We start from the raw sequence: 16,051 nt of genomic DNA on the forward strand, positions 1-16,051 counted from the left end.
GGTCATTTGGGGGGAACCATTTCAAGTCAGTGTGATGTTGTTTCCTGATCAGACCTGAGGGCATTGAGTCCCCATGCTATGGGGAGGAGTCATCCTGTTGGATGCCCAAGTTTCTGAGCCTAGAGTCACTGCTCTGTCCTTCTTCCTGCGCAACCTGGCTAGAGTGTGGAAAAGACAGACCAGAAATAGGACGTTTTATGGGTTTGTCCTACTCTTTCCTTGACATCCCAGGGCCCAAGGTTACCCTTCACTCTGCCCAGGGATGAGGGGTACAGGCAGGCCTACGCCCTGGATATCCACCGCAGAAAGGGAGGGATACTTAGCTACTCTGCCTGCTGGGGAGAGGAAGGGCAGTGGCCTTGCAACCTGTTCACTTAGTACCCTCTCCTTCTTCAACAAAAGAAACCCACAGTCCAGGTAGTAATGACTCTTCCCTTAATAATGCTCTAGAGCCTTGCTTACTCAAAATATGGTCCACAGGTCAGCCTCAGCATCACCTGCGAAGCATTAAAGCACTACATGGGCCAGGCTGAGTAGCAGGCTCTGGTACACAGGAGACTCTGATAACTATTATCTACCTCTTCTTAGTCAGTGACATACCATGGCACGGAGAGGTTAAGGATTATTGTGCTCATTTGAATTGTGACGGCCCCAGAGCCAGGAAACGACCCACCTAAAGCCACACGGAGATTAAATGGCAGTGTCAGAATGAACACTTGTATGTTCCAATTTTTAAAACAGTTGACAGTATTGCATGTGGCCCACAAGGGTCTGTGGAGATCACAGCACTGAATCTAGACTCTAGTTACCACCAGGCGTCCTGAGCTGTGTCACTGTGGGAGCATTGAGGCATCTAGGGACAGTGGCCTCTGAGAGCTCTGCCACTGTCATCCCCTGCTCTGGCTGGGCCTGGTGCTCGGCCCTGACTGAGAGCCCAAGAGGGACCCCAGGCCAACAGGGTGACTCTCTTAAGAGCTTGTTCTATGGTCCCTCTGTCAATTGTCCACCTACCCAATTTTTGTATTTTGGCACCAGGCTGAGTGGCCATTGAGTAGATCAATGAGGAGAGATGCAGATTCTGGGGCTCCATTCCTAACTGTGGGAGTGGGAGACAGACTGAGACACCCAGGAAAGGGAGTGATCAGGAAAGGGGTCTGATTACATGTCACCTTGGCACTGGTACTAGGGCTCCTAGGACCCCGTGTGGGTTATTCATCCAGCAGGTTTTATAAACTCACGCCCTGGCAGGCAGCCCTGATCCTGCCCCCTCTCTATCAGCCACTGTGAGCTCTGTCTCTGCCACCTGCTCTGACGGTCTATCCACTCTCTGCTCCCTCTTCCACTTCCACCTGTCCCCTCCTCACTGCTCCCCAGAAGGATCTTCCCCTCACAGCTTTAGTCATGACGCAGCACACACGACACAAAGCCTGAACCGTTGGCATTCATGCAGGTGCGTTCCCGATGCGCACAGGCCCCGATCTCCCTTTCCAGTCCACACACCTTCATGCTCCTGACACAAGCACGCTGCTCGTCATTACCTGTACATGCCACACCCTGAAGTGTCCCCCTCTCACTTCTCTTGCCACCGTCACCTCCCATACTTCAAAGTCCAGCCTAAATGTCACCTCTTGTGGGAAATCTTCTGTCAAAAATTCTTTTACCCAGAAAACGTGAATTGCACTGAAATGATCTGATTGCATTTGTCACATACGTCATATTGTGTCACAGGAATCTGATGGATTCCTTTGTCACATTCACTTTTTTTAATCCAATAGTCCTGGCACACACTAGGTGCTCCATACGTGTGTGTATTATTAAAACAATTCAAAAAAAGAAGGAATGAACTCTTTATCCTTAAATTCAAAGTCCTCCATACTATGCTACTGGCTATTTTTTTTTCATCCTATCTCCTAACCCCAAGGCTTCTAGCTCTCTAGACACATCAGACTATTAATTTGTAATGTGTTCTCCCACCTCTTTAGACTTTTGGTCAATTCATGTCCCCTGTCTAAATTGCCCTTCCCCCATATCTATCAATCACCATCTTTCCTTTCAGGGCCAACTCAAAGCGCATCTCCTTCAACAACCTCTACAAAATGCTGAGTCTACTATATAGCAGAAACTTTACTAAACGTTTCATTTAACCCTTAACAACAGCTCGGAATGCTAGCTATCATTTTCCCTGTTTCACAGAAGAAGATACTGAAACTGGGAGAAATCAAGTTGCTTGGTCAGGGTCTCCCAGTAAGTCAGAATGTCTTCTGCTTGGATGGGCTGCCTCTCAGATTTTGCTAGCTCAGAATGAATCTCTCTCTTACTCCAGTTCAAAGTTTCTCGATCTTTTTTTCTTCTTCATTATCACCACTTAAGGAGGCTTTTTAGACATTTTCCTCACCAATAGTCCTCCACCACCCATGGAATGTAAATACTACAAATACACTACCTGCTTATGTACTCTATGTGTATCTATGCTTTATTCATTAAAAAAAGATTTTTCACCTTCCAGGAGCCAATTTTTGCCCCACTGGGGGCACAATATTGCCCCTGTTGAGAAGGCATGCTCTGTATCAAGTTCACTTTGAGGTTTGGCCCTTACCATGGAGTTTGTAACTGTTTCCTTACTGTGTCTTGAGCTCTGCATTCTGATTACTATGGCTTAGTAACAGTTTTCCCCCAAACTTAGTGATATAAAACAACCATTTATTATCCTCACAAATTCTGTGAGTTCACAGATTTGAACAGAGCACAACAGAAGGCTTTTTCCTACTTCACAATGTCTGGGACCTCAGCTGGGAAACTCAAACACTGGGGCTGGGATAAAATGAAGGCTCATTTGCTCTCATGTTTGGCAGTTGATGCCAGCTGTTGGCTGGAGCTATTGGCCAGAACACGTATGTGTGGCCTCCTCATGTACCTTGGGCTGCCTCATAACATGGTGGTGGGTGTCAAGGGCGAGCAGACCAGAACAGAAGGAGTGAGGGCCAGGTTGAGTCCTCTTTTATGGTCTAGCCCCAGAAGTCATGCAGCATCACTTCCACTGCATTCTGTCCACCGACGCAGTCACAAAGTTGTGCCCAATTCAAGGAGAGAGGAAAACAACTCCACCTCTCAATGGGAGAGTGATAAAGCTCTGAAGAGTAAATGGGACTGGATATGTTGCTGTAGCCATCTTTGGAAAATACCATATGCTGTACTCTGATATCTGTCTATCTGTGACCCTTGTGCCCCACCTCCAACTACCACCTCATCTGCATAGGGCCTTGCACATGGTACAATGTTGGTATATGTGTTTGAAATTTACTTGGATACGCTAAGTTGAGAGGATAAAACCCCAAGCTTTGGTCCATTCCTGCCATTACCAGTATGTGGTTACCATGGTCCAGAGATCCCTAGAGAGGTCAGCTTCGGGCAGGAAGCTCACTGACGCACCAGGATACTCTAGAACAAATGGTAACTGAGTAGCAAGCATTACAAGCAAGATCCTCCTTAAAGTTTTCTTTTTTTTTTTCCTCTCAGAGGCAGTCTGTTATTCTGGAAATACTCAAACCAGTCAAATTCCAGTATAGAGAGATAGATAGATAGATAGATGATAGATAGATAGGCAGATAGATAGAGCAAGCGAGTCACTCAAAGTATGTGCAATAGAATTTGACTTATATTCATTTCTATAGAAGCCTGTCAAACTAATGTTGTCAATAATTAGCAAAGTACCGGTCTATCCCCTTTTGCTAATATTCTACCTGTATCGATATTTCTGTCAACACTACTCTCATCAATACAACAAAAGATGTTTTAAAATGGTAATAATCAGTACTAGGAGTCATAAAATACACAAAAAAATCAACATTTTTTAGACTTGGGAAATGATAGTTTGATGTTCTAGCAGTCCCTAAATATGTCCTATATCATCAGTTAAATCCAAAAAGTTAAATCGAGAAAAACAGTGTCAACCTGAAGACAATCTATTAAATTTCTGACCTTGGATTAATATTAATCAGCTAACGGATATTATTATACATACCCAAACCAGATCTAAAGAAGCAAGGATATTTAGCACATTATTTTATTTAAATCTTATTTATAATTCTATTTTAAAATATCATTATATGTTAATTTTAATAAAAGCTCCATTAGTATTTCCATTACAAGTGTCATTATATGAAAAGAATAAATGAGGCTGGATCCTTATCATTAAATGCAAAATGTAGAGTTTAGATACATTTTTGGGAATGAAAGACACACATATTATTAATGAACAACACAGGCAGGTAGGAAAGTTAGGACAAAACAAACAATTATTTGACCACAAATAATAATCAGGATACTGATCCCCAGATAAGCCAATTGTTCGTTCTTCCCTGATATGACATTCACTGCCCTGATTCACCCTTGAGTTAGAATATATTTAATTGCAAAAAGTACTCATATATTCTATATTTGGAGAAAAACCTTTATGAAATCATCTAAATGCACTTTTACACATTAAAAAATCAATTCACTTAGAAGAAGCACTTGTTTATTAATACTGAAAAGAACACCTGCTAAATATATGGGTTAGAACTCTGTTTGGAAGTAAATTCCCAAGGCAGCCTTAGGTCTGGGTATGGGGGCACCTTTACTTCTCCACCTGCAGAGGTAATCTGGACCCTTTGTGAGTGCCAGGAAGACAGGTAGTTGATGTGCTGGCTGATGTCGGCCAAACACGCTTGCCCTGGACAGAGCTGTGGAAAAGACAAGTGGTCTGGACCTTAAATTGTGTCAGATAAGACATACCAGGGGATAAATACTGCAGCTATAAATACAGCTCAAGAAACTGGATCATTTTTCAAGCTGTTGAATTTCAAATGCTTGCCAAGCAGAGTGTAATATCTGGGACTCTCTATTTTTGCAACTCTACTGCAAGAAATGGCTAAAGTCCAATTAATTTAACCAAGAAAGTCTGGGAAGTGAGGACCAGAAGAGTTAAATTGTCCAATCAAAATTTGGAATTGAAATTAATTTCACAAATTTTAAGATGCTGTTTGGAGGAAATTCAATTTAACCCTAAATTTCAGTCAACTCTGCAATGATAGACTAAAGAAATACAGGACACATTAAAGAAGGTTGAATATTGATTAATCTCTCTATTGCAATCCTGAGGGTCAGACCGCTCAGATAATGTGAATTGCATCAAGTTTTCTGATTGGTTATCCGGGGGGATAATTCAGAGAGTTGAAGAGAGCTGGGAAATCTCCTTTTCCAAATAAAATAAAACAAAACAAAACCCCACAAATCTTTGGTGAGATCAAATACTGCGTTATTTAGATTTTGTTGATTATAAGTGACAGAAACCCAATTTAGATGCTTCTGCGGGCAAAAGGGATTTAGTGGCTTACATAACTGAAAAAGTGCAAGGATATCATGGCTTCAGGCATGGCTGGATACAGGTGTTCAAACAGGGCCATCTAGACTTGATGTCTCTATCTCACCTCTCTGCTCTGGTTGGCCTTGCTCCCAGGTAGTCTCTCTCCATGAGCTATTCCTCTGCAGCTCCAGACATATTCTCTCAGTTTTAAGTTCCACAAAAAAAGAGGGCTTATATAGCTGCTTCCTCATTTTCCAATTTTAAGAATTAACGACAGATTTCCTACTCTGGGCTCATACTTTGTATCCCTACTTTTCAGTCAGAGCTCACAGCTGAGACACGTAGAAAATTATGATTATTTTCTCTTTCCTGCATGAGTTATTTTTCCTATCGTTCAGAATTTTATCTAGTTTCTTTCTTTCATGAAGTTGTCTACGTACTAATCACGAACATAGCGTTTCCATCTGTGTAAATATCCTCACAATGTGTTAAAACACATCAGTCTTTTATCAGTTTTATCTTCCTGAAGAACTATTTTCAGTTTCAAAATAGCTCAGTTGCTTGATAGGCCTACTGCACAACTTTGGTCCTGGGCTCTTCCATCCCCCATCATATCTGCATTGGATACCTTTTCTTTCTCTTTCATTGTTTGCTTCCTTGTTTTGGTGGAGCACATCCTGCAGGTGCCTCTTGAGAAAGGGTGTCTGAGAGATACATTTTTCTTCAGACTTTGTCTAAAATATATTTATTCTACACTTAATATTTATTCTACTGTTAATAATTTGGCTGAATAGAATTCTAGGTTGGAAATAGTTTCTCAGTAAAGATTTGAAGGTATTGCCTCATTGTCATCTATCTCTCAGCATAGCTGTTGAAAAATCCTATGCATTCTGATTTTTTTCCTTGGTTTGCAACATCTCTCTCTCTCTCTCTGTCTCTCATAACTTGTAGCATCTCCTTGTCCTCAGCATTCTGAAATTTTATGATGATGTGCCTTGGTATGGGTACATAGTCACCGCACTATACTAAGTACTCAGTGGGCCCTTTCAGACTGGAAATTCATATCCTTCAGTTCTGGAAAGTTATCTTGAACTATTTCTTCAATGACTTTCTCCTCACATTTTCTCTATGTCTTTCTGAGGAACTCATAAATTCAGATGCTGAACCTCCTGATGTGGTGTTTTCATTTTATTTTTCTTTTCCATTTTTTTTTGTAATTTTTCTCTATGTTTTGGAGAAATATCTTAAACTTAATCTTCCACATGTGAATTGAGTTTTTCATTTCTGTATCATATATTTAATTTCTAAGTGCTTTTCTTTGTTGCCTGAAAGTTTCCTTTTTTATAGCACGCTGGTTTTGTATTATGAAGGCTATAACTTCTCTTATCCCTATGAAAATGTTAATTTCTTCTCCTTACATGATCACTGTTTCCTCTTAATTGCTTCATTCATTCATTCAACTAGTATTTATTGAGCATTTACTATATGCTAGGCAGCTACAAAACTTGGACTAATTCAGCAAGCAAAACAAAGATCTAGGTCCTTGTGCAGCTTATGTTTTGGTTGCTTATTTTGTTGTCTTTTTTAGATACTAGAGACTTTGCTAATGTGTTTGGTGGACCTCAGCTCTCTGTTTATGTTTAAGTAGGGTACAAAAAACCCCAGTGGAACGTAATATGTCTGAGGGAAGGCGTGTCACTTCTTATCTTTACTGTAAGTGACATGGCTGCTCTGTTTCCTTGGAGAACTTCTGATGTCAGCATCTTTGGATCTTCTCTAAGATTCATCCAGAAAAGACCTTCCAGTCTCCTGCCTTGTAGGTCTAAGCCTGACTGCCAGCCCCCTGGGGACAGAACTGGGAAATATTCAGATATTAACTTCCATTTAATGCCTCATTTTTGGTCACAGATACCTAGAGATTCTCTGCTTCACCCTCGTAGAGACTAAGTCTCCAGTCTTTGCTAGAGGGGGGAAGGGCAGTCAAGGTGTCTGTTCAGAGTCAGGGAGACGATCCACTTCTTAAACAGACTTTCAACCAATTCTTCTATTTTAGCCTCACCTTTACTTTCACTTACAGGGACATCAGTAGTGATTCCTGAGCCTCTAGACTCTAAAATTTAGAGGGTTCTGCCATGCAAGTCATTTTGCTTCTGTGGTTGCCGACTGCTGGCTTGGGCATGTGCTTTCCTGGGCCTGCTAAATCATTTCCATTTCACAGTCTTTCTGCCTTCTAAAATTTTAGTGGTAAGGTCTTCTTTACCGTTCCCTTTGTCCTCTGGGCTTATGACTTTAAAAACAACCCTTTACAAATATTTTAGTGACATTGCAGGAAAAAGCTGACATTTTTAGATGTTTTCTGAATCCTTAGTGATTTTTTTTTTAGAGGGTGAAGAACTTAAAGTTCTTTTGTACCTACCGTGGGCCAGATACAGAGCTAGGCACTTCTACCTACACTCTTGAACTTAATCCTCACAACAGTGAGGTTCTTGGAAATGGAAAGAAAGGCTCAGACAGATTAAATAATTTGATGATGATTGTTTTAACTCATCATAGAAATAATTGGTTAAAAAACCATTATGTGCCTCAAACTGTGCTGGCTGCAGAGGATGAGTGAGTTAACACTGAAGTCAATCATCTGAACCTGAAACTTGGGAGCATCCTAGACTCTTCCATTGTCCTTCCCATATCTTACAGCTTTTATCTCCACAGTGTCCCTCAACTGTGCCCTCCCCTTCTTCCTGGATGGCCCTGCCTTGGTTCAGAACGTTGGGATCTCATTTCTGGACCTTGCGGTAATGTACCCCCCGGACCTCATGCCTCCAAGCTCCCCACCACAACTGCAGCCAAGATGGTCTTTCTAAACTGCAAATCTGATCCTATTACTCTTCTGCTGAAAATCTAAATGTGGTGGACATAACGACTACCTACCAGTGTCCAGCACAGCTGCCTGGCAGTGATGTCTACTCAGGGAAGCACCTCATTTGTCTCACTGTCCTCAGCACTTAGTGCAGGGAGCAGCATGCGAGTCAGCATCCGTAAATGTTTATTGAACTGAGCTAAACATAATAGTTCAGCCCTCGTGAACTTGCATTCCGCCTCTTAAGTGGATTGGATTCCACCCAGACTCCAACCCAGATCTGATTCTAGGCCTCTCGATGGCTTTGCTGTTGCACACCCCTGGCTTGCAGCCTTCCCTTCCTTCACTCTTGGGTGCCCTCCAGGAGGTGCCTCTCACTACCCTCCAGGCTGTCATCTGTTCACATCCTTCTTCTCTTCTTCTCCTCCTCCATCCCTACAGAGAAAACGAAGCACCTAGCCTGATACTCCAAATGCCAGGAGGGTGGGAAGGGAAGGAGCCATAGCCCCTTTCCCTTGGTCAAGACAGGAAATCCCTTCTCTGCACCATTTGGGATGGCCTTGGAGGCTCAGCTCAATTTTAGGTCCTGAACCTTCCAGAGTTGTCCATGTATTTAACTTCTCCCTAGGAGCAGCTGATTAGATTGTTGGGGGAGGGAACGGGGGAAAAGGAAGGGTAGAATAAGTTTATTTGCTTTCAGCATTACCCATACAGTCTTAGGTGGGAATTTCCAAGAAATTATGCGGCAATGACGTTATAACTTTCACACAATGGCTGGAGGCAACGTTATAAAAATATTACCTAACACGACCCCATATGGACATATGAAATTTCATTCCATTTTACACATGTAATTAAGTGGCCCACATAATGAAGTACTGTGTATGCAAAGAGGGAGATGCCTTTTGTAGGTGAAAGATAGCTGGGCCAGAAACAAAGCTGGCATTTTAAAGGGAGAATAATCAAGCGAGTGTGGCTGAAAATTATTGCACGTTATTCTATGAACAAGTTAAACGTGATGCATTGTCTTCCCCTTAGAGACGGTCTTCTGGTTGTAAGCAAGACAAATACATTCAATATCCTGCTGATAATATACTCTCTCATGCTGTTTACTAAAGATGGTGAGTTGAAAAGTGCTAAGCTTGGAATCGGACAGAGCCAGGTTCAAATCCCAGGTTGCCACTTCCTAGTAAAGTGACGCTGGGTGAGGGGCTAAGCCAGTGCTCTCAGAATGTGGTTCCTGAACCAGCATCATCCATCATCTGGGTGCCTGCTAGAAGTTCCGATTCCAAGCAACACCTCAGACCTATTGAATCTGAGTCTCTGAGGGCGGGGCCAGGAACCCGTGTTTTAACACGGGTTAAGCGCTCCAAGTGATTCCGCTGCACACTAAGAATAAAAGCTACCTGCTTGAATGATCAAGGTCTCAATTTCCTTCCCTGGAAATGGATCCCTTATGGTAGAAAACCCAAATCAAAGTAGCTTAAATAGAAAAAGAATTAAATGATTCACAAAACCAACATCCAGAAGTAGAACTACCTTCTGGTGAGGCGTAGTCCAGCATCTCCAACGCTGTCACCCAGGATCCCTTTATTTTGAGTTCCTGACATCCTGGCGTAAAGAGGGTTCAAAAGAGAAACTCAGCTGGGGTCTGAAGTTACAGTTTCTGCATACCTGAGTTTTAGAACCAAAATTCATATTATTTTCATGTTTATTAAGCAGCTAACCCGTGCCAAGCATCGAGTCGGGGTTGAGACCTGATGTTCGGTCACCAACATCAAGTGGCTTGAGGTTCCCTGGTGCACTGTAACATGCCTTGCCCCTTTGCTTTTGAACATGCTGCGCATCTTTTCTGAATTGCCCTTCTTCATCAGGCCATCAGGGTAACTCCCATTCATCATTCAGAAGCTACTTGGACATGGGCTATTTTCTAAAGCTTTTCCCAGCTCCCCTGCCAGTGATCATCTCTGCTCATTTGTGCTTCCAAGGCCCCTACCATGCGCTCTCTCCTCTGCTTGGTGTCCGTCGGGTCGTTATATGCTTATATGATCTGCCTTCCATCCCAGTCAGTGAGCTCCCTGAGGGCACAGCCCTTGTCCCATCATTTTAAAACCTCTAGCCCCTGGCATAGGGCCCAGTACGGCACAGATGCTCCACCAATCATATTGAACTGAACTGACCCTTCTTAGAACTGTGAGTATCTTTAGAAAGCTAATCCCAAGTTCAACACTGTGCAGGACACACTGGGGGTTACAGGCTGTTAGTCCCTACACTGCCCTACAGCCTCCATGGAGCTCACAAAAGACTCACAAAAATTAGCTCAACATCATTCTGAAGGGGCTTAGTGATTACCTAGGCTAGAGCAAGGCTGTCAAACACAACTTTCTGCAATGATGGGAACATTCTATGTGTGCAATGACCCAAGTCATGGCCACTAGCCACGTGTCTATTGAGCCCTATTGAAATATGATCAGTGAGACTGAGGAGCTGAATTTTAAATTTTAGTTTACTTAATTTAAATTTAAAAAGCCACACGAGTCTAGTGGCTACCATATTGAACATTGCAGACCTGAAGGATGACTTAGAGTAATCTGGTGAAAAGGAGAGTGGCAAGGTTATTCTAGAAGTAGCGTATACAAAAGCATGTTAGGGAAACTTCAGACAATGCTTTTACAACTTTCAAAGCAGGCTCAGTGGCCGCCTGCGTCCTAGTTCTACCCTCAAAGCCCTCGAACTGCCAAATTTTCAGTTTCAATGAGTCAGCAGATGCCAGTTACTTAGAAGCTGGATTCCATTAATCAATTCCAAAGATATCCTATAGGGCTGAACTGAAATGTGATGAATTATGCCAGGAGATATTCATATTCCTAACCTTTCCTTTAAAAATCTGTTCCCTCATCCCATGAAAATTTAAGGGAGCCTATGAATTTCAAAACAGTTTTCTTGGGTACTATTCCCCTTTTATAGGCTCTGTGGGAACTTGGGAATCCACAAAGGCAAATACTTCGGGAAGAGGCTGTGTGAGGGTGCTCAGTGAGGTATGAGGATAATACTAGGCTCCTGGGGGTTGGTGGGTAGGAAAGTATCTGCTCTGGGTCTCTTGTTGGGACTCCCTAAGACAGGCAAATAGAGAAAGCAAGAAGGGTCCATTGGGAAGAACCTTGCCCACCAAGGCCTCTCAGCCATCAGTGCAAGAAGTGGCCAGTGTCTGAATACCTACCCCATCCTCCATGGGGAGGGCCTGGCTTGTCTGGACTTGGTTCCCCAGATGGAGCTGGAGGGATGGGGCTCACCTGCTGAAAGCCAAGAGATTGAACAAAGTGGGAAGGTGAATATGTGAGCTGAGAATGAGCAGCCAACGGATGCTTATGAGGGAAACTGATGCTTATAGAGGTCTGGGTAGGGGAGGATGGGAATGAAGGTGGATAAAGCCTAGAATTAGGGATCTGGCAGACAAGCATGAGTGAAGCAGGAGCCAATGATGGGCATGTGTGTGTTGTAAGGTTAAGGTGGTGATGGGAGAAGTGCTGAGTGAGCAGAAAGAACAAATATCAATTCCAATAGGCCACTGAATATAACAGTGGCTTTTGAGAAAATAAGCAAAAATAAAAACAAAATAAAAATGAACGTACACATTGACTAGCAGTATACAAATAGTGAATTATATTGATTGCTTTCCAAATATTAAACCAACCTTGCACTCCTAGAATAAAGCTCACTTGATAATGATGTGTTTTTCTTTTTATACATCGTTAGATTTGACTTGCTAATATTATGTTAAGGATTCTTGTGTCCATAACCATGAAGAATGCTGGTCTGTGATTTTTCTTTTCTTGTAATGTCTTTGTCTGGTTTTGGTATCAGGATAATGCCATACTCTTAAAAATGAGCTTGAATAAGCTTAGTATTTTTTTTATAAATATTTGAGAAAATTTACCAGTGACACCTCTAGACCTGGAATTTTCTTAGGGGGAAGGCTTTTAATTATGAAATCAACTTATTGGAAAGATATGGAATGATGCATAGTTTCTATTTTTTAAGTAAGTTTGGTAATTTGTTTTTTAATTATTTTGTCCTTTTCATCTAAATTTTCAAATTTACGTCATTGATCAAAATCAAAGAGACTTTGCATAGTATTTCCTTATTCTCTTTCCCTCTTTCATTCTTAATATGGGTATCTTTTGCTTTCTCTTCTTTTTTCTTGCTCAGTCTTGCTAGAAGTTTATCAATTTTATTGATCTTTTCAAGGAAACAGCTTTTGGTTTTATTGATTTTTCTCAATTGCTTGTCTGTTTTCTATTTCATTGATGTCCACTCTCATCTTTATTATTTCCTTCCTTCTACTTACTTTGGATTAAAAGAGCTTTTCAAGCTTTGCATATGTTGTTCCCACTTAATGGAACCCTCTTCCTCAAATCTTTTCTGGTTCACTTTTATCTGTCCTTCAGACAGACTTAATGGTCACTTCCTTTTTTTTTTATTAATTAATTTATTTTTATTTTTGGCTGCGTTGGGTTTTTGTTGCTGCGTGCAGGCTTTCTCTAGTTGCGGAGAGCAGGGGCTACTCTTCCTTGTGGTGCGCGGGCTTCTCATCGCGCTGGCTTCTCTTGTTGTGGAACACGGGCTCTACACGCACAGACTTCAGTAGTTGCAGCACGTGGGCTCGGTAGTTGTGGCTCACGGGCTCTAGAGAGCAGGTTCAGTAGTTGTGGCACACGGGCTTAGTTGCTCCACGGCATGTGGGATCTTCCCGGACCAGGGCTTGAACCTGTGTCCCCTGCACTGGCAGGCAGATTCTTAACCACTGCGCCACCAGGGAAGCCCAATCATCCATTTCTAAGGGAAGCCTTTGAAAGCCTCTTCAGCAGAAGAGAAAGTTGGGATTGGCTGAATCTATGGCAACTCTGGCTGTCGTTTTGCTGACATGAAGGGGAATAAGGAGTTAAGTTCTTCAGAAGCCCCAGGAGCGGAATACTTCAGGTCAATGATTAACCAATTCTAGCATCGCCAGGAATCACCTGGAAAGTATTTTAAACTTAATTGTTTTCGTTTTTTTGTTTTTGAGACATCTTCCCAATATCTCTTTGGACTGAGAAACATTTCCCTGGTCACAAAGGGCCCTTACTAGGGAAAAAGCCAGACGTGTCCAAAAGGCAAATGTTGGCTGGTGTGCGCATGAGCATACTGCATGTTTCAAACAGGGGCTGTTTTTGATTTTTTAAAATAATGCATTCAAACATTATTTACCTTGATTACTGAGTTTCGGGGGCACCCCCTTAAATTTTGCACCCAAAGAGAGTGCTTCATCTGCCTCACGCTAGTGCCGGCCCTTAGGGAATGCACAGGTAAAGTATGTATAAAGTACCCAGTGCAGTATGGGTCTCAAGAAGGCCTCTATGAATCTCAGCTCCTAAGGTCGCGTCAGAATTTCAGTAGGGCTCAGTGAGCATTGCAGTGGACACACCGAGACCGGAGCCCCAACTCTGCCATGGGGAACAAGATGTGCTGATATCTGAGCAGGTCTTGAAAACAGAGTAGGAGTTCATCAGGCGGAAAAGGGGGGAAGGGTCTTCCAGAAGAATTTTTTAAAGAACAGAAAGACATGGTGCGTAGCTAGATCCAGGATGGGTGGAGAGGCCTAGGTGACGGATGAGGCAGATTAGATGTGTCTGATCCGTGTGGCCTGGAAAGCCCAGGTAAGCGCCTAGAGCTTCGCTCAGTAGGTGGTGGCCTGGCCAGAGGCACTTGAGCAAATGTTCACTGACCTCTGCAGAGCACACTGCGTTAGCCTCAGCTTCCAAGGCCACATGATGGAAATCATAACCTCCTCTGGGAGAATGAAGCGCAATGCTGAATGTGAAATATGGAATCTTAAGGGTCAAGCTCGTGAGTAATTACATAATAAGATTCCCTCACACTCTGTGATTATTCCTCCTGCCTGATTTTGAGATGACCTCTGCATACAAGCTCATATCAGATGCGGGTGCCATTATAATGAGCCCGATATGCAACTTCACCCAGCTGGGAGTAGGAGGAGAGGACAGCCACAGCCTGGCAGAGAACTGAGAAGTGGGCTGTCCCCTCTCCCCGTCTTGCCCCCAGGCCTCCTCCTCAGCCCTCTCCCAGTGTTGAAATGGCCCCCAGCACCTACTCCCAGCACCCCACTGCCATGCGCCCCCTCCGCAGGATCCTGTTCTTTCTGCCCACGCAGTGGGGGAAGGGGAGAGGGACACGGCCTCTTTCTGAGAAGGGAGACAGTGCAAGACGCATCAGTAGGAGTTGAAGCAAATCATCCCAGGCACAGTGAGCTGTCAGAGACGATGTGTCGACCTCCACTAGCTTCACACAGCCGCCAAGTGTTACGCGCACCCTCACTCACTAGGACTCAGGTGTCTCTGGTCGTTCTGCACACCCAGGAGCTGCACACTCAGGGGTTGGACTGCTTGCTCCCACGGACACCCCTGAGACCTTCCAAACCTGCTCAGTGCCACCTACATTCATTATCACCGACATTCAGGGGCGGCCAAATTCCATGCCTGAGGAGCTGGAAGGATGAGGGTGGGGGCAGAGGGAGTAGGTAAGGAGAGGACCCTCTTCGTTTATCTTATGGAGTCGTTCTCCTTTCTCAGGGAAGTTCTGTCAAGTGTTTTGGTTGGAGGCCACCGTCTTGTTTATCCTTCTTCCTTTGGCTTCTTTCTGTTTAGTCCTGGAATACCTCCTGGGAATACTTGCTCTTCCAAGGGTTCTTCTGCCCCCTCAGTCTCCTCCCCAACTCCTCTACCCCACAGCCCATACCACAGTCGATACCGGAACTAATTTACATGCACAGCACTTCAGAGTTTCTGAACATCACCTGATTCTCACAGAGGGAGAGTCTGTTATGATTCCTACCATGTGGATGAGGAAATGGAGTCTCAGATCGATGTACAAGTTCATGAAGTAGAGAGAACCATCTACTGATTTTGCCTGCCTGTCATACCATCTACTCCTCTTCCAGTTACAGCCCTCCACCTCCCGTAGGGACTCCCTGGGTCTCAGTTTTCTCATCTGTAAAATGGGAGTGATTACAGTAGTGTCCAGGGCCAGACAACGAGAAACGCGGAAAAGTTGACAATTCTGTGTTTCAAAGATGTACGCTTTAAACATTTGTTCTATGTTCACTTAGTGGGGGATAGTTTAAGAGATGATGCTGAGGTTTCAACCAGGCAAGGACATTCTGGGCCCTGGCTGGTGCTCTGAGGGCTCTGGCCTCCAGGCCCCTCTGGTGTTACCCAAGGAGATTTAGGAAGTTGGGGGTGCTTGGGTGGTAGAAAAATCAGTTTCCTCTCCTCTCTGTGTGCGGGGACCTGAATTAGCTTCGCATTTCTGGTTTATTCTAGTGACATTTTAGTGCCCATTAAAGACTGGGGCAGTGTGCGGTGCCCTGGCTGACACTCCCTGAGACTTGCTGGTTGTGAGGATTAGGTAAGAAAATGCATGGAAAATGCAGGGCAATGCTGGGCACATAGTAGATGCTTCATTAAAAAGTCGTAGCTGAGCCCAGACTGTAATTCCCCAGCCCAGGGCAGATGAGTTCAGCGCTTGCCCAGACTCTGTATTCTCAGGCCCCGCACAGCCAGGCCGGCCTTGCCCCCCACCGCGAGGAGACCTCTCTAATTTTCCAAACGGGAGACACAGAGCCCCCAGGGCCGACAGCGATCCTGCTTCCCGCCCGAAGGTGGATGGTTTGGCTGCCGAGTTCCCCGAAAATTGGTTCCGCATGTTGCCGACATCAGGCCCGAACGTTTGCTCAGCACACAGCCGTGAGGGCCCTCCGGAGAGGCTGAAACCCCACACCAGCCTCGCCATCC

This window comes from Stenella coeruleoalba (assembly GCF_951394435.1).
Source record: "Stenella coeruleoalba genome assembly, chromosome: 8".
Lineage (NCBI taxonomy): Eukaryota > Metazoa > Chordata > Mammalia > Artiodactyla > Delphinidae > Stenella > Stenella coeruleoalba.